The sequence below is a fragment of the Macrobrachium rosenbergii genome, chromosome 37, assembly GCF_040412425.1.
Source record: "Macrobrachium rosenbergii isolate ZJJX-2024 chromosome 37, ASM4041242v1, whole genome shotgun sequence".
Classification (NCBI taxonomy): domain Eukaryota; kingdom Metazoa; phylum Arthropoda; class Malacostraca; order Decapoda; family Palaemonidae; genus Macrobrachium; species Macrobrachium rosenbergii.
In genome coordinates, this window is record NC_089777.1 from 7762499 (window position 1) to 7786498 (window position 24000).

A 24000-nucleotide genomic window follows, 5' to 3' on the forward strand; every position below is an offset into this window, starting at 1 on the left:
TGAAAGTGGTTTTCACAGTATTGTGTAAGGTTGTTCAACCATACTATTAGCGAGCTAGTATTGTCAGCACTCATGTGGATGGTATTATGAGGTAGAATTATCCCCACACCCCACACCGATTCGTGTGGGACAAGTGGACAAATTTGGGTTGATTTGAGTCCTTATTTTCTTATTGGCACCAGTCTGGGCCTAATTTAGGACGTCAGGTTGCCTGTCACGTTGTCAAATAAAAATCTATGTCATAGGTTTTCTTAGCAGTCGTAAGATATGTATATATATATATATATATATATATATATATATATATATATATATATATATATATATATATATATATATATATATTAACTTTATCACATACACAATTGTTCTGTGCATTAGTAGAATTACTAAAAGGACCTCATTCAAACTGGATGGTATTTAATGGAGTTTTTATTCAAAAAATTACAAGCTTTCTTGGACAAACAGTCCACATTATCAATATCCATCCGTACAATGAGCAAACGCATAGTCCGGCTGTATTTATATCTGTGTGCTGGGTACTTTTAATCCTATAATCGCCTAGCTCTTCCTGTGTGACCTCCACCCTCTCTTGACCTTGGTCTTTCTCTGATCCCTGGTTCCAGATGTCCGTTTTCCGTGCGTTCTCTTGCGTTTTTCTTCGTTTCCTTGCTACTGTGGGTATATGATTTTCTAGATATGCTGTCTTCAAAGCCGTTTCCGTGTTCCCTGCCATCGTGTTGTTGGCGCAAGTTATGAAGGCGTTCTCTACAACCAGTCTAGATGTTTTGTTGGTGTTCCTGTACAAAAAACTCATATTTTCCCAGTCTATTCTGTGATCATTTTCCCAACAGTGTTTGGCAACTGCCGACGTCTGATTATAATGCCTTATGTTCTGCAGATGTTGTTTGCTTCGCTCTTTACATGATTTGCCAGTTTCGCCATAGTACCCTTCTTCACAGTCTAGACACGCTGCCATATAAACCCCCTCTAATCTCTTCCCCCTCTACCGACTTTTTGTTTCTAACTATTTTATTCCTAATGGTGTTTTTGTAGCTGCCTATCAATTTGAAATTATTTAGCTTCCTGTTGATGGGTGCAATAGAGTTGTTGTCCGGGAACTGTAATTATTTTCTTTCCTACCAAATGTTCCTTTTCAATCCTTTCCCTCTCCCCAAAATAGTTTTTCCTTGCTTTGATATGTGCCCACTCCCACCAATACTTAGGGTAGCCTAATCTCCTAAAACTCTCCCTCAGGTAATCCAACTCTTCGTCTAAAAATTCGGGACTGCAAAATCCTATAAGCCCTGATGGCCAACCCTGTCATTAATCCTATTTTTATTTCTTTCCTATGACTGGAGAACCTATGTATGTATGAATTGGTGTGTGTCTTCTTCCTATATACCTTGAATTTTAAATTCTCCCTACCCTCTTGACCAGGACATCCAAGAAAGGAATTTCTCCTTCCTTCTCTTCTTCTAATGTGAACTTGATGTGTTCATTTAGTTTATTTATGTTTTCTAAAAACTTGTGTAGATCTTCCCTTTCTCCCTTGTAAATGATCAAGATGTCATCAACGTATCTTACCCATTTTACGATATTTAAGTTCCCTTTATTTACTTTGCCCACCTCTTCCTTTTCAAACCATTCCATAAAGATATTGGCTAGAATTGGTGAAAGACTTGAACCCATGGCCACGCCATTTTTTTTGTATATAATGGTTTTCGCCCCACTTGAAAACATTAACGCTGAGGGCCGCTGTTAGCATTTTTATTAAAACGTCATGATCTATGTCGCATGTATAGACCCCTCCTCCATATTCTTTTTATTATTTCCATCGTCGTCTTTACTGGTACGTTAGTGAACAGGGAAGTTACATCAAACTTGCAAATTTGCAGTCTTTTACGTTAATTTTGGATAATTCGTCTATCAGGTTCATGTTGTGTTTTAAATGCCCTTCGGATACTAAGCCTACCCATTTTCCCATTATGTTGGAAAGAAATTTCTCCAGCCTCCTCTGCGGTGATCTCGTCGATGCCACGATCGGTCTTAGCGGGCACCCTTCCTTGTGGATCTTAGGGCTACCATAAATATATGGGATCTCTGGACTTTCCATTGATTTTACTCTATGTTCTAATTCTTTTCTTTTGGTTTTGTCGTGGATTTTTGTCAACGCTTCCCCTTACTTCTTTGTTAAAATTGCACTGTACCCCTAATGTCCGGTTTTTTGTTGCAAACCTCATATGTGTTTTCATCGTTTAACAGTTGTTCTAACTTATTCTCGTATTCTGCGGCGTCCATTACTACAACCGCCCCCCCTTTGTCTGCCTTACAAATCTTTATGTCCTTGTATTTTCCTAACCTATCAAGGGCCTTACGTAGCCTCTCCGGAAACACGAATCTGTTCGACCTAATCCCCGCCCACATGGCCCCCCTGCAAAAAGCTGCTTCATCCCCATTTTTGTTCTTATCTAGTTCCCTTAAGCTTCTACACATTTCGATGAAATCTTGACTTTCGTTCCCCATGCAAAAATTAAGGCCATATCCTAACACTAGCACTTCATCCCTACTTAGGAGTCTCTTAGAAATATTCTTGACTAAATCAAAGTTCCCTTTTTTTACCCACCCCGACCTATCGAAAATGGCAACGAGTCTATTCTCGTGTAGCTGAGAACTACGGCGGGCACATACCTTTACATAACTGGCAATTCCTTTGAAAACGTTGTCTAGGCTGGGGCCTCCGTATTTCTCCGTCAGTTCTCTCCTGATTTTTCTGCTATTCATCCTTAGTTCTTCCAATTCGATCTTTTTTTTTCCTATGTCTTCCTTCATGATCTCTTCTAAAAACCAGGAAACGGATGTTCATCAGTGTCTCTCTCTGTATCTTGTCCAACGATTTCGGTGCCACACAGTCTGCTATGCAATTCTTAAGGAACCGGATTTTGTTGTCTGTCACCGCTATCCTCCTTCTCACTTTCTCATAATTTCTTACTTCCAGCATGGCTCTGCCTCCATACATTCTTTTTAAAACTCCTGAACCAATCCATCTCGAGGTCATATAAATTAACTTTATCACATACACAATTGTTCTGTGCATTAGTAGAATTACTAAAAGGACCTCATTCAAACTGGATGGTATTTAATGGAGTTTTTATTCAAAATTTACAAGCTTTCTTGGACAAACAGTCCACATTATCAAATATCCGTACAATGAGCAAACGCATAGTCCGGCTGTATTTATATCTGTGTGCTGGGAACTTTTAATCCTATAATCGCCTAGCTCTTCCTGTGTGACTAACCCTCTCTTGACCTTGGTCTTTCTCTGATCCCTGGTTCCAGATGTCCGTTTTCCGTGCGTTCTCTTGCGTTTTTTCTTCGTTTCCTTGCTACTGTGGAGTATATGATTTTTCTAGATATGCTGTCTTCAAAGCCGTTTCCGGTGTTCCCTGCCATCGTGTTGTTGGCGCAAGTTATGAAGGCGTTCTCTACAACCAGTCTAGATGTTTTGTTGGTGTTCCTGTACAAGTCTTTCACCAATTCTAGCCAATATCTTTATGGAATGGTTTGAAAAGGAAGAGGTGGGCAAAGTAAATAAAGGGAACTTAAATATCGTAAAATGGGTAAGATACGTTGATGACATCTTGATCATTTACAAGGGAGAAAGGAAGATCTACACAAGTTTTTAGAAAACATAAATAAACTAAATGAACACATCAAGTTCACATTAGAAGAAGAGAAGGAAGGAGAAATTCCTTTCTTGGATGTCCTGGTCAAGAGGGTAGGGGAGAATTTAAAATTCAAGGTATATAGGAAGAAGACACACACCAATTCATACATACATAGGTTCTCCAGTCATAGGAAAGAAATAAAAATAGGATTAATGACAGGGTTGGCCATCAGGGCTTATAGGATTTGCAGTCCCGAATTTTTAGACGAAGAGTTGGATTACCTGAGGGAGAGTTTTAGGAGATTAGCTACCCTAAGTATTGGTGGGAGTGGGCACATATCAAAGCAAGGAAAAACTATTTTGGGGAGAGGGAAAGGATTGAAAAGGAACATTTGGTAGGAAAGAAAATAATTACAGTTCCGGACAACAACTCTATTGCACCCATCAACAGGAAGCTAAATAATTTCAAATTGATAGGCAGCTACAAAAACACCATTAGGAATAAAATAGTTAGAAACAAAAAGTCGGTAGAGGGGGGAAGAGATTAGAGGGGGTTTATATGGCAGCGTGTCTAGACTGTGAAGAAGGGTACTATGGCGAAACTGGCAAATCATGTAAAGAGCGAAGCAAACAACATCTGCAGAACATAAGGCATTATAATCAGACGTCGGCAGTTGCCAAACACTGTTGGGAAAATGATCACAGAATAGACTGGGAAAATATGAGTTTTTTGTACAGGAACACCAACAAAACATCTAGACTGGTTGTAGAGAACGCCTTCATAACTTGCGCCAACAACACGATGGCAGGGAACACCGGAAACGGCTTTGAAGACAGCATATCTAGAAAAATCATATACTCCACAGTAGCAAGGAAACGAAGAAAAAACGCAAGAGAACGCACGGAAAACGGACATCTGGAACCAGGGATCAGAGAAAGACCAAGGTCAAGAGAGGGTGGAGGTCACACAGGAAGAGCTAGGCGATTATAGGATTAAAAGTACCCAGCACACAGATATAAATACAGCCGGACTATGCGTTTGCTCATTGTACGGATACTTGATAATGTGGACTGTTTGTCCAAGAAAGCTTGTAACTTTTTTGAATAAAAACTCCATTAAATACCATCCAGTTTGAATGAGGTCCTTTTAGTAATATATATATATATATATATATATATATATATATATATATATATATATATATATATATATATATATATATATATATATATATTATATATATAATATGTAATATGTTTTATATATATATGTATATATATATATATATATATATATATATATATATATATATATATATATATATGTGTGTATATATATATATATATTAGTATAATGCATATATTTTTTCTTTCTGATACGGGTGGAGAAATGCGGAGGGAAATGCGTGTTTATCTAGTAGCTACCCTCTGGTAAACTAGCATATTCGTGAGTAGCAAGTTGGGAAGAAGCACTTGTGAGCACTCGAGAAAAATTAAGTGTTTATCTAGACGTTGATTAAGTGAAGCATAGGGAAAAGTTGATGTTATTCCCTTAGCAAGACAGATGAGGATCCTGTTGATGCTTTAGAAAAATATGTGCTTCTTCATTTGGTTGTAAATAAGTTGCCATAGGAGTTTGTAGAAAATAAGGCATTTCAAGGTGTCTGATTTAGTAACTGATAAGATTTTTTTTTTAGAATTATGACAGTACAAGTAAGATATTTTATTCATTTTAGAGATATGACAGCAACAAATAAGATAATTTTTCTCTTTACAAATATGACAGTAACGTTTATAATTTTATTTTTAGAAATATTAGAGTAATAAATAAGATAATTTTTTTCTTTTTAGAAATATAACAATAACAAATCAGATAAAATTTTTTTTTATTCATTTCAGAAATATGACAGTAACAAATAAGATAATTTTTTTCTTTACAAATATGACAGTAACGTGTATAATTTTATTTTTAGAAATATTAGAGTAATAAATAAGATAATTTTTTTCTTTTTAGAAATATAACAATAACAAATAAGATAAAAAAATTTTTTTATTCATTTCAGAAATATGACAGTAACAAATAAGATAATTTTTTCTTTACAAATATGACAGTAACGTGTATAATTTTATTTTTAGAAATATTACAGTAATAAATAAGATAATTTTTTTCTTTTTAGAAATATGACAATAACAAATAAGATAAAATTTTTTTCATTCATTTTAGAAATATGAAAGTAACAAGTAAGATCATTTTTCTCTTTACAAATATGACAGTAACATGTATAATTTTATTTTTAAAAATATTACAGTAATAAATAAGATCATTTTTTCTTTCTAGAAATATGACAATAACAAATAAGATAAATTTTTTTTATTCATTTTAGAAATATGACAGTAACAAATAAGATAATTTCTTTCTTTTTAGAAATATGACTGTATCAAATAAGATAATCTTTTTTAGAAATATGAGAGTAACAAATCAGATAATTGTTATCTTTTTAGAAATATGAAATAATTTCATTTTTAGAAATATGACAGTAACAAATAAGATAATTTTTTCTTTTGAGAAATATGACAGTAACAAATCAGATAATTTTGTTTTTTTAGAAATATGACAGTAACAAATAAGATAATTTTTTCTTTTTAGAAATATGACTGTAACAAATCAGATAATTTTTTTCTTTTTATAAGTATGGTTGTAACAAATAAGATCATTTATTTTCCTTTTAGAAACATGATTGCAAATAAAAAGATGATTTTTTTTTATTTTTTAGAAATATGATTGCAACAAAAAAGATTATTTTTATTTAGTTTTTAGAAATGTGACTAGTAAATAAGGTAAATTTTGTTTCTTTTTAGAAATATGACTAAAAAATAATTTTTTTTTTAGAAATATGACGGTAACAACTATATAAGATTTTTTTTCAGAAATATGACAGTAACAAATAAGCTGTATCCTGTTCAAGTCAGTAAACACAGGTGTTAGTTAGTTGCAGATAACATGAGAACCCAATAAAGGTACTGTATAGAAAATAAGTTAATTTTTCGGATACTTATTTAGTGCGAAACAAGAGGAAGACCTCATGATATACCCAAGGCTGTGTTTTATTGTTTTATTGTTATTGATTGCCCTGATACAATTCTTCTTGCATTTTGATAATTTACGTACATTTTTATATATTTATTTATTCATTTCTTAATTTAGTTTTTCTTTTTAGCGCGTGAACTCTCCTTTTTGTATTCCTAATTACATTTTCTTACTTCTTTCTGATGAACACGATATTTTTTGGAAGCTTGAATTTCAAGTCAGTGGCCTCAATGGTGGGCTTGTTCTTTATGAATAGGGTTCATCTTCTGAATAATAATAATAATAATAATAATAATAATAATAATAATAATAATAATAATAATAATAATAATAGTAATATTGTTTCCTGTACCTTTTAATAATAAATAAGACTCAACAGACCTTTCATTCTTTAAATTTTCTGTAAAAGAAAACTTGTTCCGTCTTTGTCTGTCCGTCCGCACTTTTTCTGTCTGCCGTCAGATCTTAAAAACTACTGAGGCTAGAGGGCTGCAAATTGGTATGTGGATTATCCACTCTCCAGTCATCAAACATACCAAATTGCAGCCCTCCAGCTTCAGTAATTTTTATTTTATTTAACGTTAAAGTTAACCATAATCGTGCGTCTGGTAACGATATAGGACAGGCCAACACCGGGCCGTGGTTAAAGTTTCATGGGCCGCGGCTCATACAGCATTATGCCAAGACCACCGAAAGATAGATCTGTTTTCAGTGGCCTTGATTTTACGATGTAGCGGCTGTACAGAAAAGTAGATTGCGCCGAAGAAACTTCGGCGCTTTTTTTTTTTTTTTACTGTTTTTATAGTAGCTGATAAAATTATAATTTATTAAATACTTCCTCCCTACTCGTCCCCCTTCCACTATGTGCATGTGAGAGAGAGAGAGAGAGAGAGAGAGAGAGAGAGAGAGAGAGAGAGAAATTTACTAAATACTTCTCGCTCGAATTCAGATTCTTCAATAGACACATAGCAATCTTACCTCCCCCCTCCTCCCTCCCCGATCCCGTCCCCCAACCAGGTGCGTGTTTGTGTGTATGTTTGAGAGAGAGAGAGAGAGAGAGAGAGAGAGTCTGGAGTCGTGTGATCGCCAAGAGGTCTTTTCAGTGTTAGAGGCTGATGTTACGAGAGTTTATGTCGGGTAGAGACACGCTCCCCGCTCAGTTCGCTCCCAGACATTGCTGGGATAGCATCGTGTGCGGGAGGGACAGAGAGAGAGAGAGAGAGCGAGAGAGAGAAAGGGAGAGTGAGTGGCTATATAGTTATCGGGGATCTCTTTTATTTACCGGTCTCATCACTCGTTCATGCCTCCCTCTCCTCCTCTAATACATGATGGTGTGTTTGTGGAATATATATACATATATTCATATTAATTATAAAAAAATTATAGTTGATTTATAGTATTCCGTTATACATATATTTATAATATTTTACATCAAAATAGTCTTACTGTGATCAACACAGTTTATACATTCAAAACTATTTTTTTTTAGCAATGTTCAGTCATATGTCACTGAGATTTTTACGCATGGTAAGGAATTTTTTCACATGTATGATAGCTTTGTGGATTTTACAAATTTTTGATGTATTTTTGTCTTCTTCTGACATTTATTTTTGTGTGCAGAACGGTATCTGTCCTATGCTTTGTAACTGTTTCGTGGTAAGACTGAGTAAATAATTATGGGCGGGCGTTTTTGTTACAATGTCAACTCTCTGATTTCGTTTTGAAGTGAAAGAATAAGAATTTTAGCCTTTTAGTTTTTCTTGTAGATTATTTTCCATTAACGCGGGAAAAAACCTCTTCAGTCTATGTCACTGTATTGAATATATTCTGTCACTATATTTAATATATTTTGTCACTATGTTGAATACATTCTGTCACAATATTTAATATATTCTGTCACTACATTAAATATTTTGTCTCACTATATTAAATATATCCTGCCCCAATATTAAGTATATTCTGCCCTGTTAAATTCAGATCAACTGCAAACCCCTTTTTATAAAACATTTTCTTATTTTCGTGCAATACGAACATTTCATGTTGTATCAAACCTTTTTATTTGGAAAAAAGATAAAATAAAACCATGCGTTCTTTTGAACACATTTTTTTTTAATTTCCGCTTTTGCATTTTTGTTATTGTTTGATGTGCTGCCTTTTAAAAAGATGATGCATTCAGAAGAACTCTTGGCTTCTTGATGAATTCAGAAGTTCACTTGGCTTCTTTTTGATATGCACGATTGCATTCACGCTCTGGTATCGTACGTTGTCACATGCTTTCGTTTCTATTGATTGAATTAAATTTGTATGTCACATTCTTTCCTGGTTATTTTTTTCTTTTCCGTTGTAATGAGTTCAAGGCTTTTATTATGGTGTCGTTATAAATTGCTTGATTCAAATCTTCATTTGATTTTCTCTTAATCGTAAAAAGAATTAGGTTTATTTTCTGTGTTGAAGCTAATATTTTCTGTGTTGGAGCTGATAAATTCAGATATTTGTAGAATTTGCTCATTTGCTGTTGTCGTAAGTGTTGATTTCTGATCTTCGTTTGACTTGATACCTGTCCACATTTTCAGTTCGCATCCTTATTTGAGTTCTTCAGAGTAGAATGCGAGAATTCACGTCATTTTTAAAATTTACTGCATTTTTCAACAGCCGCATTCCAACCGTCATTTGTTTAACTAGCATCTGAATTTAGTTTCATTCCTCTTCATTAATTTGACGGAATAAATACTACTTGGAGGGTACCACAGAAGTGGCCAGTACCGTTCGAGTCCCTTGGGTATTAAATTTTAATAACTGGAAATGGGCACAACGTAAATTAGCATCGTCTTAGACTCGACCATCTACTTCAATTATCCTAATCAGCAAATGAAGGTGAATATTCCCTCTCTCTCTCTCTCTCTCTCTCTCTCTCTCTCTCTCTCTCTCTCTCTCGTACGAGGCTAGACTGATTGAGTTGTGCGTAGCCTGAGTCACTTGACAAGGGAGAACTTGGGATCGTGGAGTCACGTGGGATCGAGCTGGTGCATGAGGCTGGTTGTTGAATGTTGTTTCTCCTTCCCCTTCGTTGTTGTGCTTGTGGCTGTTTCGTTTAGTGGTTGTGAAAATACGACCCGGGAATCTAATGCATTTAAGTAGGATTATTTTTTTCAGTGGTCGATGATTTTATATATGAATTATATAAATATGATTCCAATGCTTTTGTTTCGTTCAGTGGTTTAAAATAGGTCCCGAAAATCTAATGCATTTAAGTAGGCTTATATTTTTCACTGGTCGATGGTTTTATATATGAATATATATAAACATGAATATAACGCCTCTGTTTCGTTCAGTGGTTTAAAATAGGTCCCGAAAATCTAATGCATTTTAGTAGGCTTATATTTTTTCAGTAATCGATGATTATATATATGAATATATATAAATAAATAAATAAATATATATATATATATTATATATATATATATATATATATATATATATTTATATATATATATATATTTTAAATAAATCTGATGATTATGTTTCATTCTGTGGTTTAAAATAGGTCCCAAAATCTAATGTATTTTAGTAGGCTCATATTTTTCACTGGTCGATGATTTTATATATGAATATATATAAATATGAATATAACGCCTCTGTTTCATTCAGTGGTTTAAAATAGGTCCCGAAAATCTAATGCATTTTAGGAGACGTACATTTTTCACTAATCGATGATTATATATATGAATATATATAAATATGAATGTAACGCCTCTGTTTCATTCAGTGGTTTAAAATAGGTCCCGAAATCTAATGCATTTAAGCAGGCTTATATTTTTCACTAATCGATGATTTTATATATGAATATAACGGTTGTAACTGTTTCATTCAGTGGTTAAAATACGACCCGAAATCTAATGCATTTTAGTAGGCATATGTTTTTCACTAATCGAGAATTTTATATTATGAATATAATGTAAAATAGCTAAGACGTACACGATGGAAATGAAAATATTGAGTTTGAGAACGAATAACATTCAGTTTATCATATTATTTGTTCCGTCTTTACTGTGGAATATTGGCATGGTGTTGAAGGAGAAAGCACTCTCAGGAGTAGTGTCTAATTCTCGCGGAGTCGAGCATTTTTGTTCAGTGCTATATTTCTTCGGTATTTTACGTTAATATGGGCTTAGTGGTTGTTGGATGCTCCCTTTTTTATTTTCTTTTATTTTATGTGCCTTGCAGTTTGACGTTTGTACAGTTGCAAGTATTTATTTAAAGGTTAGGTTAGGGTAGGCTTTGGTCTTTAAAATATTTAAAGAATTCATACCCATGTCTACTAGCATTTTGTTGTGTTGCAAATAACGCTCTCTCTCTCTCTCTCTCTCTCTCTCTCTCTCTCTCTCTCTCTCTCTCTCTCTCTCTCTCTCTCTCTCTCTCTCTCCCCAATTATATATATATATATATATATATATATATATATATATATATATATATATATATATATATATATATAATAGTTAGTTGTTGTGTACTGTATGTATACTAATTTATATGTACTGAATCTGTATGTATACTAATTTCTGATCTCTCTCTCTCTCTCTCTCTCTCTCTCTCTCTCTCTCTCTCCTCGTTAATGTACGTATTGCGTGAGTTTGGCAAGGAGAAAAGAGAGAAGAAAAATATGGAGTGGAAAGGGGTGGAGATAATGTCTTCGCAGCTGGAAATCAGAAGGGAGGCGGTCAAGGGGGAAGTAGGCAGCACGTAATAGAAGTGTTGGAGAGAGAGAGAGAGAGAGAGAGAGAGAGAGAGAGAGAGAGAGATCATAATTTAGTGTGTGTGTGTTTGTCTGTATAGGTATGTATGTATGTGAACATTTATATATGTGTATATATGTATATATATATTTATGTATGTATATATTTGTGTATAGACATATGTATATATATATATATAGATAGATAGATAGATAGATAGATAGCTAGATATGCGCACACACACATATAGAAGTGAGAAAGAGAGAAGATAAACAGGAACATTCATATATGTAAAACACGTCCGTTCAACATGAACAAGTGAATAATAATAATAATAATAATAATAATAATAATAATAATAATAATAATAATAATAATAATGAAAAACCATGATAGAAATAGATCATTAATGACGGCAATAGCAGCAATAATCGGGTAAAAGGGGAATAGACTTGCATGATTGGCAACATAAAAAGCTCCTCTCTCTCTCTCTCTCTCTCTCTCTCTCTCTCTCTCTCTCTCTCTCTCTCTCTCTCTCTCTCTCTCTCTCTCTCTCATCAAGCTAGTTACTCTGAAGTGCATATGTTCTTCCTGCCAAGTCGATACAGGAGATTATTACTATTAACATTATTACTGTAATTGCTCTTGTTAAGGAGTTAACATGTCAGTTGGTGGGGTCATGGACTTTATATATATTATATATATATATATATATATATATATATATATATATATATATATATATATATATACATATATATGTATATATATATTATAACGTAATAATACATAAATGCATATATATGTATGTATGTATATATTTATATAGATATACATATATATAATTATATATACATATATATGTATATATATGTATATATACACACATACATACATACACACACACATTTGTATTGGATTCATGTATAATCTCGACATTATTCAGTGGCTTCCATCTACGTCTTCAGATTGTGTTTATGAAAGTTTTTGCATACAAGTTTTATATAGTTAAAAACGTGTCCACCAATGCAAAACTTAACGAAGTGTTTATGAGCAAAAAAATAGAGACTTTCTGGGCAAACGACAAAACAGTAATTAGTCCGAATCACTTGTTAGATTGCTATTTCAGTATAGACTTTATATATAACATTATTTTTTATGTGTGAGAGCATTGTAATACAAATACAACTGTTTAATGATAGTAATGGAAGCATTATACTTTGTGATCTGACTTGATGTCCTGTCGTTTCAATGGTATTGCGTTTGACAGATTGTGTCAGTTTGAATTTAGCTCGAGGGATGTAATGTTGTTTTCGCCACTGTATAGATTTTGGTCAGTTTGATACATTTTCAAATTTTTTTTTTTTTTGAGATACTTGTCACTCTCTCATTTTTATTTTGTTATTATTATTATTATTATTATTATTATTATTATTATTATTATTATTATTATTATTATTATTATTATTATTATTATTATTATTATTATTATATAATTTTGTAATATTTCATATTATTGTTATTTGTTATTATCATGATAATTATTATTATTATTATTATTATTATTATTATTATTATTATTATTATTATATTTTTAATATTTCATATTGTTATTTGTTATTATCATGATAATGATTATTATTATTATTATTATTGTTATTATTATTATTATTATTATTATTATTATTATTATATTATTATATAATTTTGTAATATTTCATATTATTGTTATTTGTTATTATCATGATAATGATTATTATTATTATTATTATTATTATTATTATTATTATTATTATTATTATTATGTAACTGTTATTAATGGTATTTTATTATGGTATAATTGTTATTTGTTACCACTATTATTATTATTATTATTATTATTATTATTATTATTATTATTATTATTATTATTATTACAGTTTTTTAATGAGATTATTTTACTTTAAAGTGATTTTTTGAAGACTTTGCTGCATCTGAAGTGCTTCCAATGGAAACAATTCAACCAAAAAATTCATTCATGAAAATATTTTCCCTACACAAAGAATGCTCACGATTCCGTTCACGTGACTGACAGATAATCCGGTGGAGAATAGCAGAACCTTTCGAGTTGAAATTCCGTTTGAATTTCATCGTACTTCATTTACCGATTTCATGGAACAATGAAATAATGACAACTCTGGGAAGTTCTACAAGAAGCATTATTAAAGCTGGGATGGTTGAGCGATTGTTATAATTGTTGCTGAATTGCAGACGGGTTTATTTCAATATTTTATTGCGGTCTTGTGGTAATTTCGATCGATGAATATAGTATTTATTTATAATATTTTTATATCTTTTATATTTCAGATTATTTCGTTATAGTATTTTAATATCTTTATATTGCAGTTTATTTAGATATAAGATTTTTTATATCTTTATATTTCAGTTTATTTAGTTAATTATATTTTTATATCTTTATATTGCAGTTTATTTAGTTATAATATTTTTATACCTTATATTTCAGTTTGTTTAGTTATGATATTTTTTATATCTTTGTATTGCAGTTTATTTAGTTATTTACAATATTTTTTATACCCTTTATATTGCAGTTTATTTAGTGTAGATTCTTGTTGTGGAATTTGTAATTTGGATTCAAAATTTTTATATTAAACATCTATGCCAATATGTATTTCCTGTTGGAGCGTAATATATTTCATTTTATGTAATTTTCGGTTTTCTTTTGCATGTGGTGAATGCTTATTACACAATAGGAAATGTCAGTGAATATCTTTTCGAAATTGTCATCGCTTTACAAAAGACTTTTATTGTAATTTTTTTTCTGTGTTAATTAATCTAGGAAAGGTATTGGATACGAAACAATAAACAGGGTAAAAGTTGGGGGAAAAACTGTCTCTGCTCACAGTACAATTTGCAAGAGAATTTCATAAGCTTTTGTTATTGTAAAACTTACCAAAAGCATTACAAAAGAGAGAAATTATAACCTTAGGGAGAACTCTGGTACTGAGCAGCTTAGCTGCAGATGAAAATATTCTGTTGAAAATACTAGGTACATTTTCGTTAAGGTGATTTTTCAAAGTTTGTTTTTGCAATATTAAAATACGGAGACTTTCGCATTTTAGAATTTTATTAAAAGTGTGACGAATATTTCTTTGTGTATTTTTACTGAGTTTGTAAAATCTGTCATTTGCCAGCAAAGGCGTAGAAACGATTTGATCAGAAATAAAATACAGCACGTAAAATATGCAATAAAAGTAAGGAGAAATGATAAAAACCGAGGAAAGAATTCAGAAGAGTTTTTCAGTTTTATCATTAACCCAGTGTTTCTCAATCTTTTTTTTTTTTTTTTTTAGTAATGATGGCACCCTAACTAATGTAAGCATTACCGGTGGCACCCCTTCTTCACCATCCCACCATATCGCATGAATTAATTTATTTAATGAATAAAATTATTTTCATACTATATATATATATATATATATATATATATATATATATATATATATATATATATATATATATATATATATATATATATATATATATATATATATATATATATATATATATGCTAATATATTGGAGTAGACACTGATAATAATTATATGAAGACTTGTGCAAACTTTTTTTTTTTATAAGTGTTCATTGAGATGGTCTAGCCAAGACAAAATTCATGACAATCTTGCGACACTCTTAGTCACTGTCTTTGTCGCCCGGCACTCACTTTGAGAATCACTGACTCACCTTTAGTGCTTTTGCAAAACTGCCTGACAAATTTCAGCGGTAAAAGAGAAAAATTGAAAGTATTATCAAGTGAGGAAAAATTTAACCAACCAGTTATTATTTAAGATAGTATAAATTAATAAAAAATGTCAGTGAAAAGAAGGAAAATCAGTAATCTCTCGTTGTTTCATTTAAATACAGTGGAAATAGTACGAAATAAAAACAAAATCCAATTAATGGGAGAAACCACATACTTACTTTGTGTGAAGAGCAATAAATATAAAAAATGAATAAATTTTGGGTAGCCAAGACTCATGAACCTCTTATTACGTTGATCCATGCAAAAGTTGATACCTTTCAGCTTAAAAAAAAAGAAGAAAAAATTCCCGAATTTGTATCACGTGTCAAGAACTTTTTGCCACCGTCTAATTTTCAAGAGGATGTCGATATCAGAGAGAGAGAGACAGAAAAAAATCTGTTACACTACTCTGAATAAGAGTTACAGTAACTTATAAGTCACAATGAATTATTATGGTTACAGTAAATTATTAGTTACAGTAAATGTAGTCTAGTGATACTATTTATACTTTTTTTTTCTTTGTCGACACTGCCAGATATAAGAAGGTGCCAGTGATATACTGACTTTCCCCCTCGTGAGGAAGTTTATATGTAACTTTCCTTGATAAGTTTATTTCTAACTTAACTTGGTTTTTCGTTACAAATTCCAGTGTCGTAAATGAATTTTTTTGGGGGGGGGTTAACTTTAAAAAACGTGTTTTCAAAGTTGATTTTTTTTAATCTCGCAAAACCGTATCCGAAGTCTAAGTTAATTATTTTTTTGAAACAAGAGTCTATTACTTTCTGCTTGGAGCTGTATATATATATATATATATATATATATATATATATATATATATATATATATATATATATATATAATTATATATATATACTTATATATAAATATATATATATATATGTAATTATGTATATTATTTATATATATATATATATATATATATATTTATATTATATATTATATATATATATATATATATATATATATATATATATATATATATATATATATATATATATATATATATATATATATATATATATACGTATATACATTTATATATAATATATATATATATATATATACGTATATAAATATATAAATATATATATTATATGTGCAGTATATATATATATATATATATATATATATATATATATATATATATATATATATATATATATTATTTATATATATTGTGTCTCGATGTGTTTTTAATGAATTATAAAAGAAGAATCATGTCCAGCAATATGGAGGATTAAAAGACCTTTAAAACTACAGCACTGAAGGTGTACTGGTAAAATTATAACAGAAATGTATATTTATTTCTGTCAGACAGAAAAAAAAAATCTTCGATCATTAGAAGAATTTACCAACAAGTTGAATGACAGATCATCAGCTAACCTTCCATGTTAATAAGACCAGTAGAATTCACCTGTGTAAAAATAAATTAAAAATCATTGTTACTTCTCATTCTTAGAGGTTTATATAGTCTATGTTCACCACTAAGGATAAGGAGTATACATTCTACATACACCATCAGGTATGACACGTAACAAGAATTTTTAAATTGATTTGTACATTAGTGGATTCTAATGGTGTTATTGACATGAAAAGTTAACAGATGATTTCAATCATTCAACTTCATAGTAATTTCTTCTAAAGAACAAAGGCCTTTCTTCTATCAAAAAAAATAAAATTAATAAATAGCTACTTATGTTAGAATTTTAACAATGCATCTTCCATACTGTAGTTTTAAAAGTCTTTTAAAACTACATGTTGCTGGACGTGAATCTTATTTTATAATTCGTTACAAAAACATCTAGTCACACACACACACACACACACACACACACACACGCAAGTTGTAATTTGTTGTATGTAGGAGAAACTCTTACGTTCTCATGTTTAGGAAAATTTCCATAGGGTAGACTTCAGCAATTTTAGGTCAGTATATTAAAGCACCGTAAATGCTATACTAAATCACCATTGGCCAGAGCTCTTTCTGCCCCCCCCTCCCCCCCGTCCTCCCAGTCTTTTTAATTGGCAGTTTTTTTTATCGAAAAAAGGTGACACATTTTCCTTTAGACGATCTAACCGCAATATAAATAGCTACAGGAAATGTTCATGGTATTTGTTCCATTTTCTGTGAAGAAGGTAAGAAGGGGTTTCCTTACTTTACTTTTTAAAGGTCTTATTATTATTATTATTATATTATATATTATATTATATATTATTATTAAAATTATTATTATTATTATTATTATTGTTATTATTATTCCACAGTTATTATTATTATTATTAATATTATTATTACAGCTTATTATTATTATTATTATTATTATTATTATTATTATTATTATTGTAAAATGGCTTAAGTGGATATCTTCCTCAGTTATTATTATGGGCATTATTATTATTAAAAATAAATCGCTGATGATTGCAGAGTTTTTCGCATTGGTTTCAGAACATCCACGGGAGAGTAGATTTAATTCCAGTTTTATCAATAGTGCCAAGGAATCGACCCTAAGTTCGAAGATGATGAAAAATAATTGCTCTGTTTCCTGATTTAAATTTAAATCATACCACAAGTACATAACTTGATAATTTGTTCCATCCATTATTATTATTATTATTATTATTATTATTATTATTATTATTATTATTATTATTATTATTATTATTTATTATTTTTATTTGTATTATTATTATTACATTGTAAATTATTATTATTATTATTATTATTATTATTATTATTATTATTATTATTATTATTATTATTATTATACATCGCTGATGATTTTGGAATTTTTAAATTAGTTACACAGAACATCCCTTAGGAGAGAAATATGATTTAATCCTATAAGTATGAGTATTTATCATGTTATTAATGCCAAATTTTTATCAAATTTATGCATACCCCTAAATTCGAAGATGATGAAAATATAATTGAGTCTGTTTATTTGTAAATATATTACATTGTTAAATTAAATCATATACACAAGCTTCCTTAGAGATTGATAATGTGGTATTCATCCGTATAAGTATGAGTTTTTGTATGTTATGTATATATGTATATATATAATTGATTTATTTCATATGTAAATATTTAATTAAATATACACACACAGATTGATATATATTCATTGTACAAGTATGTGTGTATATATATATGTGTGTATATATATATATATATATATATATATATATATATATATATATATATATATATATATAATTGATTCTGTTTCCTTTGTAAAATTCATTTCTTAGATCAAATCATATACACAAGCTTCCTAAGAGATTGACAGTATAATATTCATCCGTACAAGTATGAGTTAGTGTAGATTATGTATGTGTATATATATATATATATATATATATATATATATATATATATATATATATAATATATATATATATACCATATATATTCTTCATGAGAAATTTATAATATTTTCATCCGGAAATATATATGCTTTTATATAATAGACTTTTTATACGTTTTCTCGTTTTTAACTGAGAAGTTAATATCATATTTTATTCTTCTGTTCACTTTCCGATGACATTCTGAAAGAAATCATAATACCATTGTCTCTAGTTAATGCGACTCTCTGTAAATCATTCCCCGCTCTCTTGACAGTTCTGGAAAGATTATTGCGACGTCAAATTGTAGAAATGTCAGTCAATTAAACTCGGTAACTGAACCTAATTTTTGTTTTTATTGAACAGCTAATGACTGTGTATTTGATGCAGCAAAATTTATATTTATATTTTCGTTATCTTTTGACGTCCGTCATTTATCAAAATTTTTTTTTATTTCTGTTCACGTGTTGATCACCTTTCTCTCTCTCTCTCTCTCTCTCTCTCTCTCTCTCTCTCTCTCTTTGCAATGCCTTTGTTTAATCCAGGTATGAAGAAAAAATGGGAAAGGCGGAAGGGAACATGGTGAAAGTTTATACGCAGATGTAAAGGGAAGAAGGAGAGAATTCCAGAGCCAGACCTTAGTAATTGCTTTTAAGCTATAGTTGATAATTCAAATGAATAATTGTATTTGTTGAACTTGTATATATATATATATATATATATATATATATATATATATATATATATATATATACAGTATATAACGAATGTATATATATGTATGTGTAACTATATATATATATATATATATATATATATATATATATATATATATATATATATATATATATATATATATATATATATATATATATATATATATATATATATATATAAATATTAAATACACACACACACATATATATATATATATATATATATATATGTATATATATATATATAAGCTCAGTTTTAATTACGCCGCTCTACTGGTACGCTGACTGTTTATTCAGAACAGTTCGACCGCGAAATTGTTTGTACCGTGAAAATGGTCTTTTCATAAGTGATAAAACCAACCTTTCTCTATGTTTTTATTATATTGCTCATTATTCCACTAAAATTATTTTCTTGTGAAGGATTAATATCTCGTTTAGGTTGGCCATGTTTACTGTTTGTCTTACTGAAATGTTCTGTCAATTGGCGCTTTAGCATTGGGTAAAATTTATCTCAGATGTCCTTATTTGTTCACTGTACTCGTTGAGAAATGATTTTGTTGTATATTGTGTTTTTGGTAAGCAAATTCTATAACCGTAGTTACATGTTCCTTTTGGATAATTGTATTATAAAGAGATATTTTGTATTTGTTTCAGTTACCTGTTAAAAAAATTATATCGGAATTGGAGCGTTCACGTTTAAATCGTTTTCCAAAAATATCCTTGCATTCGTATTTTGGAAACAGTAGATCTGGACCATGTTCTTTAGAATAGCAGAGAGAATAACATATGTTTGCGTTCAGTGAGTTTATACTCCCCCCCCCCAAGTCCTTGTTTTCGTACCATTTAAAGAATGTTTTGGATATAATGCTTAGTTTTGGGATCTGTTCTCTAGTATAGTAAAGAGAGTAACGTAATCTTTGCTTTTAGTGCGTTTAGACTCCTCCTTCCCTCCCTTCCCCCCTTCTAATCCCTCTCCCCCCCTTTAAAAAATGTCATTGTATTGATATTATTTAAACAATGTTCTGGAAACGGTAGATTTAGATCATGTTCTTTAGCATAGCAAAGAGGATAACATATGTTTGCGGTCCTCTTCCTCCTCTCCCTCCTCTTCCCCCTCCCCCTCCCCTTTAAGAAAAATAGTCGTTGTTTTCATATTATTTAAAGAATGTTTTAGATATAATGCTTAGTTTCGGGATCTGTTCTCTAGTATAGCACAGAGATTAACATAATCTTGGCCTTCAGTGCATTTAACTCCTCTTTCCTAACCCCATCCTCGCCCCCTCTCATACTCCCTCTACCCCTCTCTCCTTCTAAAATAAAAAAAAAGAAGAAAAAAACCCTGTTGTGTGACAGGGTCTTTCGGCAAGTGAAAAGAATTACGGCATTTAAAAGCATTCGTGTCCTTTTCTTTGCATGCGCGTAATGAACGTGTTCATTGTAGGTTACGATTGATTATTCTTAGTATTTGCTCGCCCTGTAATTCATGACGGGGTCCATTAGCCCCAGGTCGTAAAGTAATGTTCACTTATTTCAAAAGTAAACCGTCTATTGCCATTGCGTTGGGGCTTTTGTCGTAGATGGTGCTAAGAATGAAAGAAAATGATTGTATAAAGCAAAATTAATATATAAAAAGGTTTTCTATGTAAAAAAATATAATTATATGAAGGGAAGTTGGTTTACAAAAATACAATTTCACTGTAAGGGAAATTGTATGATGCGAAATTAAACTTTTAAAAAAATTCAAATTATGAAAAATTATTGTATAAAGCGAAATTTATCTTTAAAAAAGAAATTCACTTTAAGAAAGATTGTGTAAAGCGAAAATAATCTTTAAGAAAATTTCACATTAAAAAAGATTATTGTGTAAAGCGAAATTAATCACTAAAAATATTAGCTTAAGAAAAATTATTGTATAAAGCGAAATTTACCCATAAAAAATTTAATTTTTAGAAAAATTATCGTATAAAGTGAAATTAATCTTAAAGAAATTTCACCAAGAAAAATTATTGTATAAAGGGAAATAAATCTTTAAAAAATGTTAGCAAGAAAAATGATTTTATGAAGCAAAATTAATCTTAAAAAAATTTACCAGGAAAAGTGATTGTATAAAGCGAAAATAATCTTTAAAAAATTTTGCTTGAAGAGAAATTATTGTATAAAGCAAAATTAATCTTGAAAAAAATTTTACTTTAAGAAAAATGATTGTATAAAGCGAAATTTATCTTTGAAAAAGATTTCACTTTAAGAAAAATTTTTGTGTAAATCAAAATTAATCTTTAAAAAGTTTCATTGTAAGAAAACTAAATGAATGAAGTGAAATTAATCTTTAGAAAAATTTCACTTTAAGAACAATTATTGTATGAAGCGAAACTAATCTTAAAAAAAGATTTAACTTTAAGAAAAATTATTGTATAAGCGAAATTAATGTTTGGATAAAGCAAAATTAAACTTAAAAATTTTTCGCGAAAAATAATTATTGTATAAAGCAAAATTGATCTTTAAAAAAATTTCACCAAGCAAAATTATTGTATAAAGCGAAATTAATCTTTACAAATTTTTACTTTAAGAGAAATTGTTATATAAAGCAAAATTAATCTTGAAAAAAATTTAACTTCAAGAAAAATTATTGTGTAAAGCGAAATTTATCGTTGAAAAAGATTTCACGTTAAAATTTTTTTTGTATCAATCAAAATTAAAATTGAAAAAGTTTCATTGTAAGAAAAATGAATGTCTGAAGCGAAATTAATGTATAAAAAAGATTTCACTTTAAGAAAAATTATTGTATAAAATTGAAAAAAAAATGATAGTATGAAGCAAAATTAATCTAGAAAAATTTCACTCTAAAAAAAATCATTGTATAAAGCGAAATTTATCTATAAAAAAAATTTCACTTTAAGAAAAATTATTGTATGAAGCGAAATTAATTTTAGAATTAATTTCACTTTGCTAAAAATTATTGTACAAAGCAAAATTAATATATAAAAAAGATTTATCTTTAAGAAAAATTATTGTATGAAGCTAAATTAAAAAAAAACATCGAGACAAATTATTGTATAAAGCGAAATTAATCTTTAAAAAAGTTTAATTTTAAGAAACAATATTGCATAAAACGAAATTAACCTTTAATAATTATTCACTTTAAGAAAAATCATTGTATGAAGCGAAATTGAACTTTAAAAAAATTCACTTTAAGAAAAATTATTGTATAAAGTGAAGTTAATCTATAAAAAAAATTCCACTCTTAAGAAAAATTATTGTATAAAGCGAAATTTATCTTAAAAAAAATTCTCGTCGTATTAATGAAAACAATCTTTGCATATGTGGAAAAAATGTACCGAAGAATGATCGTAAGAAAAACAGGAAAAATAAAATGCTATTAAATGAATTAAAGATTTAAAAAAAAACAATACGACCATTAAAGAATAAAATAAAAAAAGTGAAGGGACGATTAAAAGAGAGAAAGAATTCTGCGCTTGCCGACCATAAAAGGAATTTATGAAAAAGGAAAGTACCACTCTAACAAAAAAAAGTAAAAAGATTAAGAAAATATACTGCGGGCGCTAAACAAAGAAAGTCAAACTTTCTAAAATAGAAAGAATCCTGTTACGCTTTCGTGCGGACTCTTTGAATTTAGGCGGAAGAAAGCACGCAGTGGAAAAAGAATAATAAGTGTAATAAGAATAAGAATAATAATAAGAATAATAAGGCTACTGAGTGATAGAATCCTATTAATAGAAATGATAAAAATAATGTTATTCTGGAAATATTTCTTTTCTTCTAAAATATTTTTCTATAATAATTGTTTCATTATAGATGTTGTAAGCTTTGATTAAATGTTTATAACAGGCGTTGCAGCTACCTGGGTCATTTAATAAAGAGAGTAAATAGCATCATGAAAATAGCTTGCTTATGGAAATAAGCATTGCAAATAAAAACAAAATTAAATCACTGTAAAAGAGGTGAATATGTATCCTCATTATAATGGCACGGTGAAAATGTTGAATGAAATATAATTCCGATAAAAAGGAGGAGAATCAAATGATAATTAGAATATTGCAACGCAAGAAAATTTAGTTATCAATGACGTAGCACTGTAAAAGTTTAAATGTTTGTATGGAAAGTATTGTATTACAAGGAAATGAATATGTACAAGGTATGAGTATAATTTATCAAAAAACAAATCGATTATGAATGCATTACGTGAAAAAAATTGTTTATTGAAAAAGTATGTATGGAAAGTATTGTATTACAAGAAAATGAATATCGCATGCATAAATATGTACAAGGTCTGAGTATAATTTATCAAAAAACAAATCGATTATGAATGCATTACGTGAAAAAAATTTTTTATTGAAAAAGTATGTATGGAAAGTATTGTATTACAAGAAAATGAATATCGCTTACATAAATATGTACAAGGTCTGAGTATAATTTATCAAAAAACAAATCGATTATGAATGCATTACATGAAAAAAATTGTTAATTGAAAAAGTATGTATGGAAAGCATTGTATTACAAGGAAATGAATATCGCTTACATAAATATGTACAAGGTCTGAGTATAATTTATCAAAAAACAAATCGATTATGAATGCATTACATGAAAAAAATTGTGTATTGAAAAAGTAT

General features: G+C 29.5%; 1 protein-coding gene across 6 annotated transcripts in view; it reads left to right on the forward strand.

Moving 5' to 3' along the window:
• The window catches only part of LOC136825292 (neurotrimin-like), a 1287566-nt gene that overhangs the window by 394941 nt on the left and 868625 nt on the right, over positions 1-24000 (forward strand). For 3 of the 6 annotated variants that reach the window (XM_067081392.1, XM_067081393.1, XM_067081396.1), the window contains exon 1: positions 7449-8086. The exons of 1 other annotated variant lie outside the window; for it this stretch is intronic. The gene's annotated coding sequence lies outside the window, so the exon portion shown is untranslated. Of the gene's footprint in view, positions 1-7448; positions 8087-8113; positions 8283-24000 lie in introns of those variants that run through there. 2 more of the 6 variants (XM_067081395.1, XM_067081390.1) reach the window with 2 other exon arrangements.